The sequence below is a fragment of the Anomaloglossus baeobatrachus genome, chromosome 3 (genome assembly GCF_048569485.1).
Source record: "Anomaloglossus baeobatrachus isolate aAnoBae1 chromosome 3, aAnoBae1.hap1, whole genome shotgun sequence".
In the NCBI taxonomy this organism is placed as follows: Eukaryota; Metazoa; Chordata; class Amphibia; order Anura; family Aromobatidae; genus Anomaloglossus; species Anomaloglossus baeobatrachus.
Window position 1 is genome coordinate 566,183,820 of NC_134355.1, and position 27,809 is coordinate 566,211,628.

At 45.3% G+C, this 27,809-nt stretch overlaps 1 long non-coding RNA gene across 1 annotated transcript in view; it reads right to left on the reverse strand.

Moving 5' to 3' along the window:
• LOC142295559 (uncharacterized) overlaps positions 1-18,781 on the reverse strand; it is a 34,379-nt gene extending 15,598 nt beyond the window's left edge. The window contains exon 1 of the long non-coding RNA XR_012751492.1: positions 18,641-18,781. This is a non-coding gene — a long non-coding RNA (uncharacterized LOC142295559). The remainder of the gene's footprint in view (positions 1-18,640) is intronic.
• Positions 18,782-27,809: the final 9,028 nt, after the last annotated feature.

Sequence of the window (27,809 nt, forward strand, 5' to 3'; positions counted from 1 at the left end):
AAGGGACCAAAAGTAATTGGACAAGGGACTCTAAGGGCTGCAATTAACTCTGAAGGCGTCTCCATCGTTAACCTGTAATCAATGAAGTAGTTAAAAGGTCTGGGGTTGATTACAGGTGTGTGGTTTTGCATTTGGAAGCTGTTGCTGTGACCAGACAACATGCGGTCTAAGGAACTCTCAATTGAGGTGAAGCAGAACATCCTGAGGCTGAAAAAAAAGAAAAAATCCATCAGAGAGATAGCAGACATGCTTGGAGTAGCAAAATCAACAGTCGGGTACATTCTGAGAAAAAAGGAATTGACTGGTGAGCTTGGGAACTCAAAAAGGCCTGGGCGTCCACGGATGACAACAGTGGTGGATGATCGCCGCATACTTTCTTTGGTGAAGAAGAACCCGTTCACAACATCAACTGAAGTCCAGAACACTCTCAGTGAAGTAGGTGTATCTGTCTCTAAGTCAACAGTAAAGAGAAGACTCCATGAAAGTAAATACAAAGGGTTCACATCTAGATGCAAACCATTCATCAATTCCAAAAATAGACAGGCCAGAGTTAAATTTGCTGAAAAACACCTCATGAAGCCAGCTCAGTTCTGGAAAAGTATTCTATGGACAGATGAGACAAAGATCAACCTGTACCAGAATGATGGGAAGAAAAAAGTTTGGAGAAGAAAGGGAACGGCACATGATCCAAGGCACACCACATCCTCTGTAAAACATGGTGGAGGCAACGTGATGGCATGGGCATGCATGGCTTTCAATGGCACTGGGTCACTTGTGTTTATTGATGACATAACAGCAGACAAGAGTAGCCGGATGAATTCTGAAGTGTACCGGGATATACTTTCAGCCCAGATTCAGCCAAATGCCGCAAAGTTGATCGGACGGCGCTTCATAGTACAGATGGACAATGACCCCAAGCATACAGCCAAAGCTACCCAGGAGTTCATGAGTGCAAAAAAGTCGAACCTTCTGCAATGGCCAAGTCAATCACCAGATCTTAACCCAATTGAGCATGCATTTCACTTGCTCAAATCCAGACTTAAGACGGAAAGACCCACAAACAAGCAAGACCTGAAGGCTGCGGCTGTAAAGGCCTGGCAAAGCATTAAGAAGGAGGAAACCCAGCGTTTGGTGATGTCCATGGGTTCCAGACTTAAGGCAGTGATTGCCTCCAAAGGATTCGCAACAAAATATTGAAAATAAAAATATTTTGTTTGGGTTTGGTTTATTTGTCCAATTACTTTTGACCTCCTAAAATGTGGAGTGTTTGTAAAGAAATGTGTACAATTCCTACAATTTCTATCAGATATTTTTGTTCAAACCTTCAAGTTAAACGTTACAATCTGCACTTGAATTCTGTTGTCGAGATTTCATTTCAAATCCAATGTGGTGGCATGCAGAGCCCAACTCGCGAAAATTGTGTCACTGTCCAAATATTTCTGGACCTAACTGTATTATATTCTGCACTGATTTCCGTGAGAATCTGTGATCAGCACTCATAATTACTAAGATTTGAAAACCTTTCTATGTGAATGCTGTCATGATTTTGTTTCTCTTTTCATTATGACGTGAAAATTTCTGTTTGTCAGTAAATTTACTGACATTCTGCAGCCATGCCCCCAGGGTGTCCTAACATAGCAGCTGGAGAAAAATCTTAACCCAGAAAATGTGGTGTTCGGAAATAGTGTTATTTCCCTAGTACAGAATGCAAATGCTGCAGCTGTTGTGGTGTACGGCAATGTGAAAGATCTGTGCAGATGTCTGTGATCATTGCTTTGAAGCCACGAAGTTTCATAAACTGACATACTAGAAGAAACGCAGCGCCCGTGGCTGTCTGAGGGCTTAGCATCACGGGTACGTATTCGTGCTGCCGTCCCCATATGTCCATCACAAGCAGAGTTCTCAAACACTACAGACAATATCCACCCACCTAATCATAAAGGACATGATGTACATAAGACTTGATTTCATGCAAATAGTCATATTGGATCCATGTAACAAGATGCAGGCCTATGTCCCTATTTCACATTACCACATGAGTGAATGTGGGCCAAGATAGATTTAAGGAAGGAAAGAAACTAAAAGAAAAATTAAAACTACTTCAAAGCCCGGCTTATGGCAGCTTACAGACACTAATTCATGTCATATTGTGCATCTTACTACTAAGACCGTCTTGTATGAGCTATATTTATTTGCATCTTGGTCGGGCTGCCCTTATGCCATATATAAGCTTTATATCAACTTACAATTTATCCATGAACTAGCTATAGTACCCGGCATTACCCGGGATAGTAACTGTCTCTCTGTGTCTCTATACATCCCTCTCTCTCCATCTCTCTCCCTGTCTGTCTCTCTCCCTTTTCGCCTCCCTCTCTGTCCATCTATGTCTCTTTATCTCTCTCTATCTCTGCCTCTCTAGCTCTCTGTCTCTCTTTCTGTCGCTGTCTGTCTGTCTCTCTCTGTCTCTCTCACTGCCTGTATGTCTCTGTCTCTTTATGTCCCTCTCTCTGTCTCTCTGTTTGTCTCCATGTCTGTTGTTTGTGTCTATGTCTGTCTGTATCTATCTCTGTGTGTTTCTATCTGTCTGTCTGTCTCTCTGTCAGTCGACCTGTCTGTCTATCTGTCTTTCTCTGTCTCTTTGCCTGCCTCTCTCTGTCTATCTCTCTGTCTATGTCTGTTTCTATTTGTCTGTCACTCCATCGAAATCATATTACCTCACACATAAGCTCTTATACTAAGAATGTCCTTCTTTGACTATAACAACCAATCTCAGCTCCTATTAATGACCTGTAGCTCCTAGCTCCATTGACTTTAATGTAAGCAGGTTTTTTGGTGAAAAACTGAAAAGCGCGGGGATAAATTTTCCCCTAAAAACATAGTCTATGACATTCTTTAAGTCAAATGAAGCAGCTGTGCAGAGCTTCGTGATTGTAAATGCGACGATGCAGATTCCTTTAGCGGACATACACACACACATACACTAAGCTTTTTATATTAGATGTGATTGATATTGCAACATTTGGACTACATATACAGAGTAAAGTCATGTGCATAGAGGCTTCTCGGCAGCACACGGAATCCGCATTGTTCCTAAATATGGAGTTTCCAACGCACCTTGCATTGCGTCCAAATCAGAACAAGCAATAGAAGTTATCAAGATGGGGATGTTATGTGCCAATCTCGAACCAAAGCCTCTTGTTATGAGGTGTGCCCAGTTTCTTAAAAAGCACAAGACTCTTGCACTTCTTTTAGGTTGTCATGCTTGGCGCCATTTTCAACTACAGGTATTCTAGTTTTCTGGTGTACATTATGGTACATTTCTCACAGGGTGGTTACCCTGCGCATTTTAGAAAAGTTATGGAGATAGTGCAAAATGTCATAAAGCCGAAATTAGTGCCTTAACATGGAAGTGTGACCGAACCACTAGGCCACGTTCACACATTGAGTATTTGGTACATTTTTTACCTCAGTATTTGTATGCCAAAACCTGGTGTGGGTGAACAATCCAGAAATGATGCCTGTGTTTACCGTATTTTTCGTTTTATAAGACGCACCGGATTATAAGACGCTCCCCAAATTTAGAGAAAAAAAAAACAAAAAGCCAAAGGGTCCGTTTTATAATCCGGAGGTGTCTTACCGGAGGGGGGGGGCAGCGGTGGTCACAGGAGGCAGGGGCAGTGCTGGAATAGGCGATGCTGCATGTTGTGCAGAGGGGGGCCCAGATACTCACTGCGGGCTCCGCCGCTGCTCTGTCCTGGAGCTGCAGACTCTGCACTTTCCTGGGGCACCGGGCTCTGCTCCGTCCTGGGGCACCGGGCTCTGCTCTGCGCTGTGGCTTCAAAGAAATGGAGGCCCGAGTCAGCGCCTGCGCTAATAAGAGCTTGGGCTGAGATCTCCATCTGCGCATGCGCCAACTCTGGGCGCCATTATTTGAAGTACTCGTCACCGCCGGCCGAACAGATGCTTGCCGCCGCAGCTGCAGATGCCGGCCATACAGATCCCCGCCACTGGTCGCACAGATCCCCTCTGCACAGAGCCCTGCAGCCCCGGCATAGAGCAGCGCACGCAGCACAGCACACAGCATTGCCCCTACCTCCTGTGACCCCTCTCCACCATCCCCTGGTAAACTACATTCGGATTTTAAGATGCACCCCTCATTTTCCTCACAAAGTTTTGGGAGGAAAAGTGCGTCTTATAATCCAAAAAATAAAGTATAGTTTACTTTTCTCTGATTGTTCCACTCCTGGTTTTGGCTTACAAATACTGAGGTAAAAAAACTCACCAAATGCGCACATGGTCTTAGGCCATGCTCCCATAGGTAAAAACTGTACATTTTTTTGCATTAAGCTTTTCTGCATGTCCCTGCAGATGTCCGCAGCAAAATATAGGAGTAATCTACTCTGAGTATTGTTTTTTTGTTGCCTTTTTTTGCATTTTTCTATTTATATTGCGGATTTGATGCAGTGTTTCTTTAACCATTTCAATACAAGGCTGTTTATCCTCGTTCCCGATCAGGCACGTTTTGGGTTTTTCCATACTTACAATGTAAAGAGCTGTAAAAAAAAGTTTCTTGTTCAGATATTCAAATAATTTTTGCTCCATTTATGTTGCTATTAGTTTATTACACTCTCTTTTATATAGTTTTTTACTGATACTGGATAATAAGGGAAATGTATATGTCTTTCACTTTTTTTTATTGCTGCGAAGAATTACTAAAATATTTTTAAAATTTGCTCCCTTCTCCATAATAATTATTTGTATAATTATTATATATATAAAATATATAATATTATATATATATATATATATATAATATATATAAATATATATATTTCTCATATATATATATATATATGAGAAATGTTGTTTGTTTTTCACTTTTTATTTATCTATTTTTTTTCTTTTTATATATCAATTTATTTTACTTTGTTTCACATATTGTGCCCCCATTAAGGTCATAAAAAAACTTTGGGGCACATTTCAACATTTGAATACTATTTTTTTTTCTACCTGATTTTTCCCTGTAACCGAGGTAAGTATATTTGAACAAGTTCTAGTAGAAATTTAGTCTCGTAGCTGTATTGCAGAGCTGAGCAGGGTCTCCTAGGGCCCAACAGCTTCTGCTTCTTCCAATACCTATCAATCCCATAACTATTGCTTACGGAAGACGAAGTACCACTAACGCTTAATATTTTTCTTATTCAGTCGTGTCTATACATTATGAGGCCCTCTTCACACGTCCGTGTCTCCGGTACGTGTTTGGTCCGTTTCCTCATGTGCCGGAGACATGAGCACACGTAGAGCGATTCAAATCAATGGGTCTACGCTCACGTGCTTGTTTTGCCATGGACCGTGTGGGGCATACGTGTGCTCCACGCGTAGACATGTCCATTTTTCTCCGGCATCACGGGTGTCACACGGACCGCACGGATGTGATCGATGTGACACGCACCGGAGAAAACATGTGCCTGTGAAATAAAAATAATTTCTATACTCACCTTCTCCAGCGCTGCTGTCTCTGCCGCTGCTGGCACTTGTTTCCGACCGCCGCTCATTATGCTCATCGCATATTCACTCCACTGCGGGCCGAAAGCAGCAGCAGCGGGGAGTCAGCAGGACCGGAGACCGTAGATCAGCACCACGGACAGCAACGCCAGGGACAGGTGAGTGGAAAGTTCCTGTTCTCCGTGTGTTATCGCAGATAACATAAACACGGCACACGGAGGGCAATACGTACCTTTGACACATCCGTAAAAAACGTGCGTGGTTTTCACGGACATGTGAAAGAGGCCTTAGAGAAGGCAGAATTTGTAATAAGCTGTCTCTGCTTTCTACATTAGGAGTCCAGCTGTGTCTTATATTGTCTTGAAGATTTTCTCTATTCTTTTATTTTCAATTTAGGTCTCTGTGTGGTGCTAAGTAGATAATATTATCCTTAGACATCATACTTTCTATTTGATGCCTAAATAATTATATGATATTTTTAACCCCTTTTGCTCTTGTGTGTTCATGGTAATAGTATTAGTAACGTTTATTGGATGTGTATTTTATTAATTCTCCTCTCATCTAAACTGTCTATGCATTCGCACTTTCACAGCAATGAAGTCTAAATACTATTGCAGCATGCCACCATACGTTATCCTGCATCATGTTTTTTCTTGTATTTTATGCTTTTATTGTTTATTTTTATTATAATATCAGATTTTTCTGTTTCATTTATACACAGAAGAAGAGTCTCTTTGTTGTGTAAGATAATACTGTATTTTCTAGAAAGACTCAATATTGTTTTTGTTCTTTTGTCTTTAAATTTCCACCATAGTTGCAATCAGTATCTTTGTATAAATCACTTTTTGTTTTGTTTTGTAATAGCAAATTGGGACACTGATCATATGTCGGACACTGATTCCAAACTTTTAGCGCTGGTTGGGTCTTTCGTTAGAGAAATTGAAGTTTTGAATATAATTTAGAATAAATCGGTAAGTTGTCAGTCACTGAAGCTCCCTATCTGGCAGCAGATGAGCGGTACTTTCTAACCAGCTGTGTCATAAAAATATATTAAAGTGAACCTGTCAAGTGCAATATGCACCCAGAACCAAAAGTAGTTCTGGGTGTATATTGCCAATCCCTGTCTAACTGTCCCAGCCTATAGTAGCATAGCTAAAGGGATCTTTAGAAAAAGGATTTCTAAAGATCCCATATGATATGCTAATGAGCGCAGCGACTAGTCGCAAGGGCGTTACTTCCCTTGACTAGTCGGCCCCCTTAGCATGTTAGTATGCCCCGTTGGGGCAAGGAACACAACAGGGAGGTCCGTGATACTGTTGTGGTGAAGTTTAAGGCCGGAATTGGTTACAAAAAGATTTCCACAACTTTAATCCTACCAAGAAGCACTATGCATACGATCATATTGAAATGGAAGGAGTATCATACCACTGCAAATCTACCAAGACCCGACCGTCCCTCAAATATTTCATCTCAAACAAGGAGAAGACTGATCAGAGATGCAGCCAAGAGGCCCATGATCACTCTGGATGGACTGCAGAGATCTACAGCTGAGGTGGGGGAGTCTGTCCATAGGACAAAAATCAGTCGTGCACTGCACAAATCTGTCCGTTATGGAAGAGTGGCAAGAAGAAAGCCATTTCTCAAAGATATTCATAAAAAGTGTCATTTAAAATTTGCCACAAGCAACCTGGGAGACACACCAAACATGTGGAAGAAGGTGCTCTGGTCAGATGAAACCAAAATCGAACTTTTTGGGCACAATGTCAAACGATATGTTTGGCGTAAAAGCAACACAGCTCATCACTCTGAACACACCGTCCCCAGTGTCAAACATGGTGGTGGCAGCATCATGGTTTGGGCCTGGTTTTCTTCAGCAGGGACAGGGAAGATGGTTAAAATTGATAGGAAGATGGATGGAGCCAAATACAGGACCATTCTTGAAGTAAACCTGTTGGAGTCTGCAAAAGACCTGAGGCTGGGACGGAGATTTGTCTTCCAACAAGACAATGATCCAAAACATAAAGCAAACTCTACAATGGAATGGTTCACAAATAAACATATCCAGGTGTTAAAATGCCCAAGTCAAAGGCCAGACCTGAATCCAATTGAGAATCTGTGGAAAGAGCTGAAAACTGATGTTCGCAAACACTCTCCATCCATCCTCACTCAGCTCCAGCTGTTTGCAAAGGAAGAATGGGCAAGGATCTCAGTCTCTCAATGTGCAAAACTGATAGACACATACCCCAAGTGACTTGCAGCTGTTATCGCAGCAAAAGGTGGCGCTACAAAGTATTAACTTAAAGGATCGAATAATATTGCACGCCCCAATTTTCAGTTATTTTTTTTTTTTAAAAGTTTAAAATAAGCACTAAATTTCATTCAACTTCACGATTGTGTCCACTTGTTGTTGATTCTTCAGCATAACATTACATTTTTTATCTTTATGTTTGAAGCCTGAAATGTGGGAAAAGGTTGAAAAATTCAAGGGGCTGAATACTTTCATAAGGCACTGTATATGTGTGTATATTGCTTTTATTTTAATTTTTTTCTGTGATTTTATAAAACTCCATCTAAAATCTTTGTAACACGTTTGTGTTATCTTTCATCTATGATGTTATAGAACTAGAAATTATTTTATATTTTATGTTTAATTACATGAGTTATAGATCATCTGATCTTTTATAATATAAAAGTGTAATATTCTATGATGCAAAGTCTTTTCTGTAAAACTGCATAGTATGAAACACAAATGATCCCGTGCTGTGTGTGATAATACTGACACCCATGCACAACAAAGATATAAAAGTTATGTCACCGCACTTCTACAATGGGCTTTTCTGTCTCAACATTTTACTCACTGACAGTTTATGTCTCTCCCTGACAGCTGTGCGGTGCTCACATTTGCTCCGTGTAAATGAACTATGTCACTGAGGAAACTGATTGATATATTTGATCTATATGACAAGTTTCTTCTTCTTGTTTTTTTGTGATCCCTTCTGAGGATGCTGTATATACATTTTTTCAGTTATTTTGGATAAATGGTTTTATAGCCACAATCACATAAAAATCCTACAGTAAATGTGTATGTGTATATACTGTATATATATATATATATATATATATATATATATATATATATATATATATATATATATATAAACGAAATGATACATGGTTTTCTACGTCATTAAAAAAAAATTAAAAAATTATCTTAAAATTATGACTTGCATTTGTATTGAGACCACGGATGTACTTAAAAATCATGGAGCTCCATAGCAGAAGTCCTTATTGTCGCCCCCAACAAAAAAATAAAAAATAAAATTCGGCAGGGTCACAGAAGAGCATATTCCACAACTCTGCAGCCCTTACAGCTTTATAACTTTATCCCTGACCTCTCTGGTGTGTTCCTTGGTTTTCATGATGCAGTTTATGCTCTAATGTTCTCACCTCTGAGATATTCACAGAACGGATACAATTCACCTGTGTAATAAATTACCGACATGTGGACTTAATTTACTAATCAGGGGACTCCTGGAGGCAATTGGTGACCTAGGATTTTATTTAGGGGTATCGGTTTACAGGAGGCTGAATACAAATCCATGTTACAATTTTTTTATTTATAATTTTAAATTATTTATACAACCATTTATCATTTCCTTTACACTTCACAAATACTTGCTACTTTGTGTTGGTTTCAAGCCTCGGATTTAATCAAGTGGCCTCCTGTGCTCTAGTGCGTTTCCCTTTCCACTGAGGCATGGTGAGGTTCGGTTGCTGTCCAGGTTCTGAACACTTTGTACAACGAGAAAGAGGAGAGGTTGGATCCAGCACCAATTCCAAAAATAGGGTAAAAAAATCCTTTTCCTTTATTAATACATTTTAAAATCCATATATGAAGACTGTAGATGGAAAGTTCAGGTTATAGGTAGTCTTAACGCGTTTCGGACTTCATAATAAAAACAAAAAAGAGTCCTTAATCATAAGTCTTTGCATCTGAACACTTTGTGTATGTGTGTTCATTGCTCTTCTGTTAGTAGGAGTATGAGGTGGAGCGAGTACTGGGTGCCAGACACGTCAGATGCTGATTGCAGTGTCTTGATAAATGGAAGGCTTTCTTTCCAGAGGATAAAACCTGAGTTAATGCGGAAGATCTGCATGTGGATTGTCTGGTATTATCAGTGAAGTCAGAGGCTGGGTATTTCAGAAGGTCCAGTGGCCCCTCGTGGAAGTGGGGATAGTGTCATGCCTCAGATTTGATCTAGCGGACTCCTGTGCTGTGGTCCATTTCCCTCTCTGCTGTGTATCAGTTAGGTTCGGTTGCTGTCTGGGTTCTGAACACTTTGTCTCTGTGTGGAAACTTTGTATGTTTATTGCCTTTCTGCCAACAAGTACTTCTTATGCACTTTAATCTGCCCTATCACCTGGCAGTGTAACTATTTAACACTTTCATTTCCCGCTGGTGATATTTTTGAAATGGACCCTGCTTGGAACTACAGCCTGTTTGTTTTGTGCTTCTCCTGGCAGAATATGACTTTAGCTTTCCTTATTTTACTCTGCACCTTCCACAGGATTCTTAAGGAGGTACGGGGAACCTTTAATGGTATCTTAGCATCTTTCTGATGGACACCTCATCTAAGTATGTCAAAAGGCCAAGCCCCCCACCAAGGGGTGGACATATCGCCAGTGCAGGCATTGCAGCTACACCAACATCCAGAGGTGGAGGACTGTAACTATTTCAGCTGATGTTTATTACAGCTCTCTGTGCCGCAATACACATCACCGACCAATCAGAGGCCAACAGCTGACATCGGCATGTCCCTAACTGTGTCTCTGAATGTATGACAAGGACGTCATGTTCTGATGTCACTTGGACGCCAGCTGCTGAAGAGGCTACTGTGCAGGGTGGGCTCAGAATAAGGGGAGGAGAATCGTTGTTTTTATGTGTTGGACAAAAGCGGCGCACATTATCCCAGGGATGGGGCACATTATCCCAGGGATAATTCCAAAATGGGGCACATTAAACAAGGAAGGAGACCACAATGCGGCACATTATCCCAGAATGGGGCACATTATACCAGGAAGGGGAGTAGGATTGGGCACAGTATACAGGAAAGGAACAAGGATGGGGCACATTATACAAGGATGGGGTAATAGAATACCAGGTAGGAGACCAGGTTTGGGAACATTATACAAAGAAGGGGACCAAGAGTAGACACATTATATCAGGATGGGGCAAATTACATTAGGGATTGACCTAGGATGGGTCACATTGTACTAGGATTAGGCATATTATGCCACGATGGGGCACATTATACCAGAAAGGGGACCATGATGGTGAACATTATATCAGGGATGGACCCAAGATGTTGCACATTATGCCAGGAAGGGGCATAATATACAGCAAAGGAACCAGGATGGAGCACACTATACAAGGAAGGGGACTAGGATGGGCACAATATACAGGAAGGGAATCAAAGATGGGTCAAATTATACCAAGAAGGAGCCTAGGTTGGGAGACACTATCCCAGTAAGGGGTCCAGTATGGGGCACATTATTCTGGAAAAGGCAATGGTAAATGTTTCCCTTCCTGGTAAATGTACCCTATCCTGGCATGTTTTCCCCATCCTGGCATGCATGTTTTCCCCCATCCTGGCATGCATGTTTTCCCCATCCTGGCATGCATGTTTTCCCCATCCTGGCATGCATGTTTTCCCATGTTGGCGTGCATGTTTTCCCATGCTGGCACTGCCCTCCCATCCTGGCATGCATATTTTCCCATGCTGGCACTGCCCCCCCCCCATCCTGGCATGCATATGTCGCGGGCGGAGGAGGGGATGCTGCGCTCACCCACTGCTCGGGTCCGGCTGCTGCTGCTGCTGCTCGGTGGTGGCTCGAGCGGTGGGCCGGATCCTGGGGACTCTAGCGGCGTTCCTCGCCCGTGAGTGAAAGGGGGTGGTGTGGTTTGGGGATATTGTCCGTGACGCCACCCACGGTTGTGGTGAGGTTGTGACACCACCGCTGCTCTGGACGGGGATCCCGGGAGCGATGACAGGGAGCAGCTTGGATGTTGGTTCTCCCCTCCGTGGGTGGGGGGGGTTGGTTGTCCCGGGGCCCCGGTGAGGGTTAGGGATGACAGGCGGGTTACGGGGCCTGGTGAGGTGCAGGGTCACGGGGGCAGCGCTGTGCCACACGGCACGGTGGTACTCACTCAGCCAATGAATAATGCGAAGTCTCCGGTAAAACAAACGGCTGGATGGACGGGTCCCACAGACGGCTGCGGTGTTTCTCCTCCCGGTAGGTTGATGGTGACTGCCTTTCCCTGCACCTGTGTTGTGTTTACGGTTCCAATGGCTTCCCACCGGTAACCCGCTCCCCAGCTTGGATGGATGCTGAGGGAGACCCTTTTGCCCGCAGGCTCTGGCCCTGGGAACTGTAGCCTTGGCGGTGACTGTGTTTCCCTTCACGGTGTGAGCTGTTACCTTCAATCGGGTCTTGACTGCTGGGAAACTCCGGAGGTTCCCTTCGCTAATGGATTTGACCGGTTTTACGGCGACTCCAAGCCTGGTCGGGGTCCGTAGGCCCTGCCGAATGGTGTTGGCTTCTCTTCGCTCCCCGATCCAGTACTGGTGGGCCACCCGGTCCTTACGGTTCACATCAATCTGCCTCGCCTGCAGACGGTCACCACCGTCTGCCAACCTTGCTGTATGTGCCCGGGCCACGCACCCGGACATGGTCAGTCTCCTCTACTACCACTTCACTCTTCCACTTCCAAACTACACTGACTTCCTTTTCCTGCCTCCAGGACTGTGAACTCCTCGGTGGGTGGGGCCAACCCCCTGGCTCCACCCCCTGCTGTGTACATCAGCCCCTGGAGGGAGGCAACAAGGATTTGTGTTTGACCTAGATGTGCCTAGCCGGGGTGTGGAGTGTGTTGTTGCAGTACCTGTGACGTCCTGGCTTGTCCAGGGCTCCACACATATGTTTCCCCATGCTGGCACTGCCCCTCCATCCTGGCAAGTATGTTTCCCGATGCTGGCACTTCTCCCCCATCCTGGCATTCATGTTTCCCCATGCTGGCACTGCCCCCCCATTCTGGCAAGCATGTCTCTCCATGGAGGGACTGCCCCCCCCATCCTGGCATGCATGTTTCCCCATGCTGGCTCTGCCCCCCCATCCTGGCATGCATGTTTTCCCATGCAGGCACTGCCCCCCTATCCTGTCATGCATGTTTTCCCATGCTAGCACTGCCTCCCCCCATCCTGGCATGCATGTTTTCCCATGCTGGCACTTCCTCCCCCCATCCTGCCATGCATGTTTTCCCATGCTGGCGCTGCTCCCCCATCCTGGCACAGCAGCACACAAGTTAAAAAAAAACACACACAACTCACCTTCCAGTACCCGTTCCACCGTTGCACGCTGCTGGGTTCTCAGTTCTCGCACAGCCAGAAGACGTCATTACGCCGGCGCCGCTTACTGACGCTCCTCCGTCTCCTAGGCAACAGACCTGCGGCCCAGGAGAGAGGAGTGTCGGATCGATATTTCTCCTCGCTCTGACACTTCTTCTCTCTGCACCAGCATTTCAAAGCAGCAGGATCAAGCGACAGCACGTGTGCCAGCAGAAAGGGCTCTGTGTGCCCAGTCTGGCACGCGTGCCATAGGTTCGCCATCACTGGTCTAACCAAACAGAGATGAAACAACCCAAAACTAAGCAGATAGGATGTTAGTGTGGCGCCCCTTGGCTTCAGGCGTCACATGGTATTACGCCACTTCTCAGGGGTAATATCTATCCTGGGTTAGGAGGGGGTTAACTGCAGGTGCCTTCACAAAACACACACACACACACACATATACAACAGTGAGGTGCTTTCCAACAGGGGGTTGGATTATGGCAGACAGGGTAGTTAGCCATCACGAAGCATGGGACTTTCCCCAGTCGCTAGGACAACCACCCGAGGGCAGGAACCACATGGGGTAGAAGTAGGCGCAACCATCACACTTACATCAGACCGTCCCGGGCACAGCTTGTGATAACATCTAGCACTGACAACTGGAGTTAGTAGTTCTCTCTCTTTGTGGGCCCGTGGCTTGGAGCAGGAGGCTCGGCCTTGGTTCCGGATAGCAACCAAGGGACACTTCACTATCCGACTATCCAGGATCGGCTGGAGCCCATTGTGGCAGAGATCGGTACTCTAGGGCAGCGCCTGAACTACTTGTGAGTAAAAGACCTGGAATCGCAGCCCCTGCCTCTGCCTCTCCTTTACTGGCGCCGTCGCCCAGCGCTGCGGCGCCAATGGGGACTACCACCACCCCCGTCCGGCCTCCATTATTCTCCCTTGGAGTAATCCCGCTCTGCCTGTCGTGAGTGACACCATACCGGCTGCGACCCTCACCATCAGCCCCGGAGAGCAGCACCCGCAACGGCGGCCCATCCCTGGCCGCGGACCACAGGTGGCGTCACGATCATAAAAGACTTTCCTAATCGTCACTACCACCCCCATCCTCCATCCTGCCTCCTGTCCACCCCTTTTCCTTACCTCCTGTACGTCTCAGGGTCACAAAACTGGGCCAGGACAGGCCGTGACGACGCAGAGCATCTGCATCCCCGACCCGACGATGTGTCGGGTGAAAGCCCCCTCGACCCCGGGGTGTTACATCAGCGGTAAGTTGCTTGTTGTAAAAATTGGGCAGCACACTAACACATCACAAGAATACACTAATGTAACCTTATTTTGTATAGCACAGTTCCTTAGTATATAGTATACTGTCTTGTTATATACAGCACTGACTTTAATTACATATTTTCCTTTTTATATATATATATATATATATATATATATAACACTGTCCCTTATTACATAGCATTCCCTCAACTTAAGTATTGTGTTGTCCCTTATTATAGTGTCATCTCTTGTTCTGTATAGCAGCGTCCCTTACATAGCCTATTTTTGTTATTCACAACGCCCCTTCTGTTATGTCACCCTCTCTTGTTAGATATAAAATAACTGCTGATGGAGGAGTATCTGTCCAGAAGAACAGTCCATCAGCCTCCTCCATTAGAAAAGAAGCTTTCCCATGTTCCATCACCAGTCATTTCACTTTGTATGTAACAAGAAAGGATACTAAAATAACAAAAGAATCCAATCTGTAAGGTACGACGATGTACATAGCAAGGGAGGGCACTTTGTAAAAATGACGGTAATATACATAATGAGAGGACACTATGTAATATATACACAGTTTATATAATCTGTGGCTTGGGCGTTATAAAATAAGAGGGGCCCAAACACATTTCATGCACAGGGGCCCCAAGCTGTCAGTGTCTGCCCTTGCCCCCACCATCAGATCTTTATGGAAAATCTACTGAGCAAACAGAAATCATTTAAAATCATACAGAAAACTTATTTTTTTTCAACCAGACAAGATACATACACTCATAGTTTATAGTAAAATGCAGGGATCGGAATATTTCCATTTTTCCAAACATTTCATATGGGTTGGCGAGAGCTGCCGTGTATGATCAGATGCTGTTTGATGGCCACGCTTTCTTTTTGGCAGACAACTTGTTTTCCGATCTTCTTTTATGTGCCCTGTGGCACTGCCTGGCATTCTTTATTCAGATATGAAGAGTTTCTGTTTCCTTTTTTATTTTTCCTGATTCATCACTGTCCTCAGAATAATTATTAGCAATGGTTATATTAGAGGGCATCTTATCCGATAGCAATGTTGCGTTTTCTTGAGTATTTTTTCCCCACTCTCCTCGAGGACAGCATATATTGGTAGGTCCACTGGCTTTTTTAGTATTTAAGAAACAATATAAAAGACCGACACCTCCACTTCTGTTTTTAAAGGGAACCAAACATCAGGATTTTCGTGTATAAGCTGCAGCCAGTGCAGTACTGGCACTATCATGCACAGTGTGTACATACCATCAGGGGGCAGCTCGGGTGTTTAGGCAGTGAAATACAACTTTATAAAGTTTGAAATTTCGTGCACTTTTTGATTGACGTGTGCACCTCTGCAGATAATGTCCGGGCGGGTTATGCACGTGTCCCCCCCCCCCCCCGCGCCGCCTGTTCCTCCCTCCCTCCCTCTGGCTGTATGTAAATATCTAATCTTCAGAAACATGGCGCCGGAGTGGGCCTCTGCGCATAGCGCTTATCTCCGGCGCCATGTTTCTGAAGCCCCCGCATTACACAACTTGGTGTCTGAGAGGGCGGCGCCACAGCGATGTCACACCGGCTGGTGTGTTGGCCCGGTGTCCTGGGGCGGCACGATACAGGAGCAGCAGGTAATCGCGTCCTCCGGTCAGCTGTTCTGTCCTGTTCTAATTGCGCGCGCTCCCGCGGTCACAACGGGCTGTGAAGAAACGAGGGCGCATGCGCCGCCCTCTCAGACACCAAGTTGTGTAATGCGGGGGCTTCAGAAACATGGCGCCTGAGATAAGCGCTGTGCGCAGAGGCCCACTCCGGCGCCATGTTTCTGAAGATTAGATATTTACATACAGCCAGAGGGAGGGAGGGAGGGAGGAACAGGCGGCGCGGGGGGGGGGGGGGGAACACGTGCATAACCCGCCCGGACATCAGGAGAGAGGGAGAAACAGGCTGGTGGGGGGGCGGGGAACTCCTGCATAACCCGCCCGGACATTAACAGAGAGGTGCACACGTCAATCAAAAAGTGCACGAAATTTCAAACTTTATAAAGTTGGATTTCACTGACTAATCACCCGAGCTGCACCCTAATGGTATGTACACACTGTGCCTGATAGTGCCAGTACTGCACTGGCTGCAGCTTATACACGAAAATCCTGATGTTTGGTTCCCTTTAAAGATGTAATTAAGAAAAAAAAAAAAGGGAAGTGGGTTCAACGTGAACCAAAGCAGCAACAAAGGTCTTGTCATTAATTAATCGCCAGTCACCTTAAGATGCCAGGTGGTAGGTCCTTGCAGATCTTTACTTCTTGCTACAGTGATAACATCGAATTCAAGGGATATGCAAATCTATGGTTTTAGTGGATCCCTTCTCTGGACCAATGATTGGCTATGGCAGTCATATGTGATAGGATATCAATGCAGTGACTGTAACTAGAGTGTTTTAACGTCAGTGTCTCCCAGTTGAGTTTTGCCAAAATGGGTGGAGCTGGGACATGGCAAAGGTGACAAAGGAGTGTGATGCTACTGTTTGTCTAATTCATGAGGAGCTGTGATGTTCCTGTGGCGCCCCTGACCCGGTCAGGCACCACTGAGTACTGCACCTGTCGCGGGCGGAGGAGGGGACGCTGCGCTCACCCACTGCTCGGGTCCGGCTGCTGCTGCTCGGTGGTGGCTCGAGCGGTGGGCCGGATCCCGGGGACTCGAGCGGCGCTCCTCGCCCGTGAGTGAAAGGGGGGTGGTGTGGTTTGGGAATATTGTCCGTGACGCCACCCACGGTTGTGGTGAGATTGTGACACCACCGCTGCTCTGGACGGGGATCCCAGTTGCGATGACAGGGAGCAGCTTGGATGTTGTTTCTCCCCTCCGTGGGTAGGGGGGTTGGTTGTCCCGGGGCCCCGGTGAGGGTTAGGGATGGCAGGCGGGTTACGGGGCCTGGTGAGGTGCAGGGTCGTGGGGGCAGCGCGGTGCCGCACGGCACGGTGGTACTCACTCAGCCAGTAATTTACACGGAGTCTCTGGTCAAACAAACGGCTGGATGGACGGGTCCCACAGGCGGCTGCGGTGCTTTTCCCCTGACCCAGTTTAGTAGTGTAAGTCCTTTCCTTCACCTTCGTGTACGCTCCTCCTGCGCTCCGGTTTCCAGCTGGCTCCCCGGTTCGGTACCGGACGGGCCACTACCCTGTCCCGGCTACCTACGGTTCCACCAAGACTGTCTTCCCGGCTCCTGCAGACGGCCACTACCGTCTGCCTCACTGGCTACACGAGGGACCTAGGCTCCAACCTAGTCCCCAGTCTGTGTCTGCCTCTCTGCAGACCTCCTCTCTCTTCTTCTGCCTGGACTTGTTTGAGCTGGTTTTTGCCTCAGGCCAGCTAGACTCCTCGGTGGGCGTGCCTATCTGCTTGACTCCGCCCACCTGGTGTGTCTGTCTGAACCCGAGGGAAGAAATCAGGTCTCACTGGGGATGTCTGCTGTGAACTGCTGGGGGTGGGGGTGTGTGTGTGTTGTTACCTGTGGCCCATGGCTTGTCCAGGGCGCCACACACCCATGCTGGGACAGTACTTCCAGGTAATCCTAAGGGCTAGAACGATGTGTGTACGCACAGACACATAGCAACCAGTTCTCCCACTCCATTAGATGGGACCCTTGGGCAGTCTCCAGAGGGGTCTGGCCTTCAATTCTTGTCAAGGGGTGTAGCGGAGGGGCTGGGAGCTAGAAAGTGCAGAGGTTGTCAGGAAAGGAGTCGAGCGAGCCAGTCTGGTAGTGGTGAGTGGCGGTCGCTAGGGGATACGCTCGCAGCCACTAGTCAGACCCTGCACGAGGGTAGTAACCGTTGGTGGGGGAGAACGGTCACTTGGTAGTTAGAGTACGGAGCTCCTGGTGACTAGGCACGTACGGGGTACAGGTCTCTAGAGCAGACTCCAGTTTAACTATCTGCTAAACCTGCCGGTGAGGGGAACTACAGGTACCTCACCAACCTTAGAGTCCGAGCCTCAGCAGCAACTCAGGGGCCCATAAGGAGACAGAGCCTGGAGCCATTTCACCTGGTCCACGCTGCTGACAAACGGGCCAAACACAGGGAAGAAAAGGCAGTTGCGACTCCCTGGATAGATCCCCATGGTACCTCAAGTCAGGGGTTATCCGAATAAAGAAGTGCTAGGAATGTGAGCTAACAGGTTACCCTCAGACTGGCCTGAAGAAGTCCTGGTTCAACCTGGTTCATCACAGCAACGCCCGGGTTAGCTCACAACAACACCTACGTGAGTAAAAAGCAGTTGAAAGACTTTTTGGACTGAGCCTGAATTATTCCGGGACCTGCTACCCTGCTCACCCGAGCGCCTGGGGCCTACCTCACTCACGGGAGGCTACACGATCTGGCTGCAGACCCCATCAGCCCCAGACACTCTTAAAACCTGCAGCGGCGGTCATTTACATCACTAACCGCAAGCCGTGAGTGGCATCACGACATATAACAAAACTAACGTACCTTTTGCCATATTGAAGAAGCCCTGCGGTGTCCCTGAAGAGGATCAGCATCCCTGGAGCGTCACATTCCCTACATCAAAAATCTCCACTCTCACTTGCAGAGGTGGCGCTTATTTCTGAACGCTGCTGGGTACTCTGACACCGAGCATTGACAGTGCGCCATTCTCTGTTGCCACCTCTGCTGATATGAGCTTGCAGCACAAAGCAAACTGTCACTGGGCAAATCGCACAATGATAGCACGCAGCGACGCAGCAGGGACCAGACTAGCCACTGAATGAGTGTCACTAATGATGCCTCTTTTCAGGGAATGGGCAGAGGCTGTGGCAGTGACTGTTTAATGCAGCCATATTAGAAATTCATTTAGATTGTGTCAATAAATAACTGAAAATGTCTTCTACCTTTGGACCACTGTTTAATCCTTCTAAGTACACTTGCATACAGCTTCTGAAGGAACTCAACAGAGGGTTGTTCCAACATTTTAGAGGACTAACCATTGATGTAGGCTCGTGAAATCCTTCTGTCGCTTCATGTAATACCAGACAGATTTGATGATTTTAAGATCATGGCTTTATGTGGGCCACATAATCATTTACCATAGGTGTTTAACATATGGTCAAATACAGCCCCTGAGGTTGCTTCATGTGGACCACAGGCATTGTAGACACCCTGACTATTGTGGCCCATCCCATAGCCGCCTACGCCAAAGCTTTTTTTCAACTGAATGTACATCCTTGTTTTTCCCCACATAATTGATTGGGCATTTACATGTGGCCATATAAGCCAGCCATGAAGTCTTACAGTTAGCAAAGTCATGAATATAATAGGTTCAGCCCGTGGAGGCACAGGAGAACATTTTGCATGCATTCATCCAGATACAGAAAATGCAATTCCCACATCAACAAAAAAAACCCGCACACCCGTCTATTCAGCCAGGTAGCCATTGGAGATGGTTTTTGGTAAATACTATGTACCAGGTAATCTCTCAGTGAACAACCTTTTCTGAATTTGATACTAGGTGTTGGTGCAATTGCCCCCTTAAGATTTAGATCTGATAACAGAATACTCTAATGTCTTTTAAGTAGCAGGATTGCTTTCTAATTACCGATAGATTTTAGCTGGTGTCATAACTTTCCACAGCTTTTTTGTATCTCTCTTTGTGTATGTGTTTAATTATTTTTGTCTTGTATACTCATTTCACCCACCGTGTGTGTGTGTGTCTATATATATATATATATATATATATATATATATATATATATATATATATATATATATATATATATATATATAATTATACCGTGTTTCCCCGAAAATAAGACCTCCCCCGAAAATTAGACCTCCCGGGAGTTTTCAGGGAAGCTTTAATATAAGACATCCATTGAAAATAAGACCTAGCCGCGGTCAATAATGAAGTGTCATGCAGCGGTTAAAAAGTTAAAGACACTGCAGGACACTTCATTATAGACAGCGGGCACCCCCAGAAGAGAGAAGACAGAAGAAAGAAGACCCCCGATCATACTTACCAAACGCCGACAGGGAGCAGGTGCGCGCATCAAGGTTCTGCAGCGGAACATGCACGCACACACACACACACACATCGCATCCACACACTCACCACATCCAGCGATATCGCTTGCTTCTCGGCGGCGATACTGTGCACTGCAGTGATCTTCTGTCCCGGGCGGAGGGGCGCGCTCGCCACGCTCGGGTCCGGGGCTTCTGCTGCTGCTGCTCGGTGGCTCGAGCAGTGGACCGGACCCGGGGACTCGAGCAGCGCTCCTCACCCGTGAGTGAAATGGGGATGGTATGTTTAGGGAGATTGTTCGTGACGCCACCCACGGGTCGTGGTGATAATGGCACCACTGCTGCTGGTAACGGGGGATTCCGAGAGAGATCGCAGGGTGCAGCTGAGATGTTGTCCCCTCCGTGGGCAGGGGTTGGTGATCCCAGGGCCCAATGGTGTAACGGGGAGGCCGATGGCTGGGGTGCAGGGACTGCGCGGCGCGGTGCCGGACGGCACTGGTGTACTCACTCAGACAATCACTGACAGAGTCGTAGGTAAACCAAAACGGCCGGATGGACGGGTCCCGCAGCCGGCTGCTGTGTTGTTGTTGTGCTCTCCCCGGACGGCTGATGGTGGCTGTCTTTCCCTGCACCTTGTAGAAAGTTCTCGACTCCTGTGGTTGCCCACCGGTAGTCCGCTCCCCGGCGTATAGGTGCCGTAGGAGCCCGTTTTGCCCGCAGGCGCTGGCCCTTGGATCTCTAGCCTGTGGCGGTGGCTGTATATCCTCTCTGGGTGGACGGTTGACTTCAATCGGGACTTGGTTGTTGAGAAACCCCTGGGGTTCCTGTCACATTTGGATTTGACTATTGACGGCGGCTCCAAGCCTTGTGGGGGTCCGATGGCCCTGCCTGTGTGCTTAGCTTCACTCCGCTCCCCGGTCCAGTACCGGCGGGCCGACGCCCGACCCCGGTCCTTACGGCTCTGCGGAGTTCCACCAACTCCTGCAGACAGCCACCACCAACTGCCAACCTTGCTGTCAGTGTCTGGGCTCCAACCCAGACACTTCAAGTGTTCACTCCTCTCACTTTCACCTCCAAGACTGAACTGTCACTTTTCCCGCCTCCAGGCCTGTGAACTCCTCGGTGGGTGGGACCAACCGCCTGGCTTCGCCCCACCTGGTGTGGACATCAGATTCTGGAGGGAGGCAACAAGGGTTTTTGGTTTGGCTGGTGTATCTGCCTAGGGTGGGGGTGTGTGTGTTGGTATGTATGTGACTACCTGGCTAGTCCAGGGCGTCACACTTCCAGGACCTGCCGAGGATCACATGGCCAGAATCATGTGGTATCTCCGGATGTTGTGAGTGTGTGAGCGCATATGTGCGATATCGTGAGTGTGTGTGAGTGTATACGATCGGATGTATGCGTGTATGCTGTCTGATGTGTGTATGTGTGTGTGTGTGTGTGAATGTATGCGATCGGATCTGTGAGTGTCGGCAGAAGGCAGAGGAGGACGTCGTGCAGCACAGCTGCTGGGACAGCCCACAGGAGGGCACAAGGAGAAGTGGTGTGTGTGTTTGTGTGTGTGTTTGCTGTCTGATGTGTGACTGTTCTGATGTATGAGTGTCGGCTAGACGCAGGGGAGCACAGCTGCTGGGAGTTCACAGGGAGAAATGATGTGGAATGTGATGTGTGTGTGGTGTGTGTGTGTGATGTGTGTGTGTGTATGTCTGATCTGATGTCAGCCAGACGTAGGGGAGGCGTGCAGAGTACCTGCTGGGAGATCACAGGAGGATCTGGGAGCCATATAGACGCCCTGGGCTGGTAAGTATGATGATACTGGGATGGGGGGGTCTGCTTTTTGTGGGGGGTAAACTTACACCCAACCATGTTTCCTCGAGAATAAGACACCCCCCTGAAAATAAGACCTAGTGCTTTTTTCAGGGCAAAAAAAATTATAAGATATGAATATAAGTGTCTTATTTTCGGGGAAACAGGGTATATATATATATACATATATATATATATATATATATACTGTATATATATATATATATATATATATATATATATATATATATACACACAGAAAAGATAAAGGGTAACAATGTTCTCTACTGCTGTCTTTCAGGCTCAGCTTTGAGCGTGAGACTACCTTCATTTTATAGACAATCATCTCCGCTATCTCATACATAAATTTGACCTGCAACTATCTAGCATATCATTAGTTATGCAGATTATTGTGATGTCACCGCATTGTTACTGTTTTGCTCCTATAAATTTAAATTAAAATTTTCATTATTTTGTTAGTATTTTGTAAACCCAAGTTCAGCTTTCACTGCTTGATTCCTTCTGGGCATGCTCTCAATCAGATTCCAGCATGTCTTTACCAAAATCTGATCCCAGGTCTCTTCTACATGTTCCCAATGTTGGTGCATACTGGTCGACTCACTTGGGTGTGTATACAACTCTATCTTCAACTCTACCCACATGTGTTCGATTGGGCTGAGGTTTGGGGACTCTGGGGGGCAATCCAGCACCTCTACTTAACTGTGATTGAACCATTTCATCACCAATCTCAATGTATGCTTTGGGTTGTTGTTTTGCTGGAACACTATCTCGTTGTTTTCATACCTATAGTACTTGAGTTTACGAAGTAACTAGTCTGCTAGGATACTCACATATTCTCTCAGCTCTGCATTAAAACCAGCATCAATCCTAGTCAAGTATCCAACACCCCCATATCATCAGGCGTCTTCCATCGAACTTGACAGTTCCTTTAATATCCGTTAGCCCCATTTTCACTTGTTTCCAGACGCATTTGCACCCATCACAGCCTATTCTATTGACTCTTGTCTCATTGCACCAAATCACGCGTTTCCAATCTTCTACTGTCCACATTTCGTACTTCTTTGCAAACTGATGCTGACACTATTTATGACTTTATTGAAGTCGAGACTTCTTCACCTTTTTTCAGGCCACCATTCCAGACTTGTGTAATGTGTATCGCATGGTGCTTCCATGGATATGTGATCTCATTATTGCAAAGCATACCAGCCACCTCCACTGCCGTGTTTGTTGCGCCAGAACTGGTAGACCTTGTGATGAGCCAAATTGTTGACTCCAATATTTTGCATGGACATCCACAGCCTGTCTTTTGAATGGATAGATGGACTTAATTTTGTATTCATCAAACTGTCATGACACTCACATGATAAAGTTTGGCAGTTTTTTTGATGAAGAAACAGCCATCAATGAGCTGGATGATGCTATTTCTCTTTTCTTGGGAAGTCTTCCTCATGGCTGCTCCTCAATTGAAACTAGTGACCTTTTGCTTGGGAATCAACCTAATAAAACACTGAGCTATTAGGGAATGTGAGAACAGGTTGTAATATGTAGTATACAGAAAGAAAAAAAAAATCAAACAGCAGAAGCAAAACAGTAACATGACAAGAATTTGCATAGCTAATCATATACTAAATAGTTACAAGTCAAATTTATGTATGAGATAAGATTGTCTACAAAATGTAGGTAGTAAAAAGTTCAATACATTGCTACCCCTTTGCTTATCACTGCATATGTATTTGTGTGCGTGTGTGTGTGTGTGTGTGTTGTGTGTGTATACGTACAGTGGGTATGGAAAGTATTCAGACCCCTTTAAATTTTCACTCTTTGTATCATCGCAGCTATTTGGTAAATTCAAAAAAGTTCATTTTTTTCTCATTAATGTACACTCTACACCCCATCTTGACAGAAACAAAACAGAAATGTAGAAATTTTGGCAAATTTTTAAAAAAAGAAAAACTGAAATATCACGTGGTCATAAGTATTCAGACCCTTTGATCAGTCTTGAGTAGAAGCAGCCTTTTGACCTAGTACAGCCATGTGTCTTCTTGGGAGTGATGCAACAAGTTTTTGACACCTGGATTTGGGGATCCTCTGCCATTCTTCCTTGCAGATCCTCTCCAGTTCCGTCAGGTTGGATAGTGAACGTTGGTGGACGCCATTTTCAGGTCTCTTCAGAGATGCTCAATTCGGTTTAGATCAGGGCTCTGCCTGAGTCGGTCAAAAATGGTCACAGAGTTGTTCTGAAGCCACTCATTTGTTATTTTAGCTGTGTGCTTAGGGTTATTGTCTTGTTAGAAGGTGACAGGTGTGTGCCTTTCCAAATCAAGTCCTATCAGTTTAATTAAACACAGCTGGACTCCAATGAAGGAGTAGAACCATCTCATGTACTGTGCACGACAAGGGCTTATTTGTAATTTTTAATTCTGCAACATTCACTGCGTATGACTCCATAGGTGTTCTCCAGAGACAAAATCATCACTACCCACGTACTACGTAGATGAACTCAGAGGGGTTTACTTTCCAAAATGTGGTCATTTGAGGGGGTTTCTATTGTTTTGGCACTTAGTTGGCAGACTCCAGTTTCTGAGCCCCTATTCTAGGATAATCTGTGCTCCAAAAGTGAAAAGGCGCTCCTTCCCACCTAAGCTCTGCTGTGTTCCCAAGCAGTACTTTACAGCCACATGTGGGTTATTTTCACACTTTTTTTACCTATTCTTTTGAAAATTGTAAATCTGGGGTTAAATATGTAATTATTTTTTCTTCACCATCCAATAGTACAACATTTTGGGACTCACCTATGGTTTCAGTATGCTCACTGCACTCCTAGATGAATTCATTGAGGGGTGCAGTTTATAAAATGGGGTCACTTGCGGAGGAGCTCCACTGTTTAGGCACATCAGGGGCTTTCCAAATGCAACATAGTGTCCACTGATTCCAGACAATTTTGCATTAAAAAAGTCAACAGTTTTCCACCACATATGAGGTATCGGTGTACTCAGGAGAAATTGCCCAACAAATTGTATAGTGCATTTTTTCTTGTAACCTTTGTGAAAATGTATAATTTTGGGCTAAAGCAACAATTTTGTGGGAAAAAGTAAAATTTTCATTTGTTTTCCTTCCAAATTGCTTTATTGCCTATGAAGCACCTAAAGGGTTAATAATCTTCTGGAATATGTTTTTGAGCAGTCTGAGGGGGTGCAGTTTTTAGAATGATGTCAATTTTAGGTATTTTCTGTCACCTAGGCCTCTCAAAGTCACTTCAAATGTGAAGTGGTCCCTAAAAAATGATTTTGTAAATTTTGTTGGAAAAATTTGAAATTGCAAACGAAGTTTGACCCCTTCTAACTTCCTAACAAAAAAAAGATGTTTCAAAAATTGCACTGATGTAAAGTAGACATGTGGGTAATGTTATTTAGTAACTAATTCGTGTGACATATCTCTGGTTTAAAGGCATAACAACTCAAAGTTTGAAAATTGCAAATTTCCAATATTTTTACAAATAAATGCAAAAAATATTGTCCTAAATTTACCACTAATATGAAGTACAATATGTCACGAAAAAGTAAAACAATCTCAGAATCACTGGGAATCCTTTGAAGCATTCTAGGGTTATTACTGCAAAACATGACACTGGTCAGGATTGTAAAAAAAATGGTCAGGTCATAAATGTAAAAACAGGCTTGGAGAAGAAGGGGTTAAGTAATTTGATTTAAGTAAAAGCAGGATCAAACTATTGTTGAGGAAGGCTATTGGATCAGATCAAATACTTAATTAACCTTGAGACGTAGGGGATTGTGGGAAATCACTGATGAAACGTATTATTTCACCTTACATAGTTTGTTCAGATACATACACGTGACACACATCAAAGATGGCTGCCGCTTCCTGGCCTCTACACACTGCCCTGGTATGCAAGAAATGTAGGGAATGTCCAGATGTAAGAAGATCACCATATAAGGAGAAGACCCACTGGCCAACTTCATGGACCAGCCCATAGATGATGTCACAGATACGCCCACTGATGACATCATTGATCTACCCACAGATGACATCACGGACCAACCCACCAATGACATCACAGATCAACCCACTGACAGGTCCATGGACTAACCCACTGCCCATAGGCATATCCGAGCATGCCCATTATAGACCTAACCACGCCCTGTACCAATGTTTATATAAGTCAATGCTCTGTTGAAATAAAGCAGTTGGAGCCGCACCGTACTCTGATCAAGGAGAGTTTACAACCGACTTTTTGTCTGGTGTTATTATTTTGTGCATGCACTTGATCCACACCAATTAGGTCAGGAGCAGGCAAGTAGTGAACATTTCAAAGTGTTCACCCTAACACTACCACAATGTTTCCTACTCTCTACTGAAGTACCATATGAGGTATGTAATGAGTGAAAAACATCTACCCTACTGATAGACAACGTTTTGGAACTGTTGGTTCAGGTGAGAAGGGTGTAGGGTGGGGAGCACTGACTCTCATTGAGTAGACTGTTTGCAATAGAAAAGCATACCATCAATATCAAAGGAGCAACCAGGACAATTGCTCTACTATCTTGAACTATTTAATTTAGTCCTCGAGATCACAGTGCTTTATACATTGCTTTTCCATTACCGTCAGCCTAAAGAGCACTTGAGCACTGCAGATTAATTTTCAAAGCCATTGAAATAAACAAACAGGGTGGATAATACTGACTAGACAGGCAAGCTTTTTGTATTAGGTTCATGCGAAAGCTCATTTTTCCAAAAACACAATTGTACTATAAGTAATAAATACAGTATCTATTAGCAAGTAGTGGTGCCGTGACTATAGACATGAATCTCTTTGCAGCCTCAGCCATAACGGAACTGTAACTGTCTTCTAGAAACAGCGCTATGCATGCTCAAAGGTTTTGTCAGGTAGTGCTTTTCTCTAAACTCTAATCCTGGGGTTTGTGTGGGATTGCATCTCAAGTGGACAAGATTTGTGCTGGTTCTAGGAAACAGGCATCTCTGTATTACACTAGGCCTGGGGCGCACAATATATTTTGGTCCAGGAGTCATCCTGAACCAATCAGAAGGGTCACATAAAAATGTAAGGGAGAACTTACATTCATACATCAACAGAACCAAGTTTTGCGTATTTATGAAGAATTTGCAGTGTTTTTGCAAAAAAAAAAATAAATTCACTGTGAACAGAGTCAACTTACAATGAGTTTTTGGAGCAGAAACTCAGCTAAATCCTCCTCATAATCTCCAAACTAAATTTTGATAATTTTTCTTTTTTTGTTTTAACATGAAGAACATTATGGATTGATACATGATCAGAGCCTCCATCAGTACAGGAATACATCCTGCTTAGTACAGTGACCAACTGAAGTTCCAGGTCAGTCCCATTATACAGTGGAATGCAAAAGTTTGGGCACCTTTGTTCAAAATAACTGTTAAGGCCCCGTTACACGCAACAACATATCTAACGATATGTCGTCGGGGTTACGAAATTCGTGACGCACATCCGGTGTGATTAGCGACATCGTTGCGTGTATCAGCTCCGAGCGAGTGTTAACGATCAAAAATACTCACCTTATCGTTGATCGTTGACACGTCGTTCAAATCCCTAATGTCGTTGCTGCTTTTGAATGTAGGTTGTTCGTCGTTTCTGAGGCAGCACACATTGCTACGTGTGACAACCCGGGAACGATAAACAACAGCTTACCTGCGTCTTCCGGCAACGTGGTGGGCGTGTCGTTATTGCAGCTGCTCTCTGCCCCTCCGCTTCTATTGGACGGCTGCCGTGTGACGTCACTGTACCGCCGCACGAACCGCCCTCTTA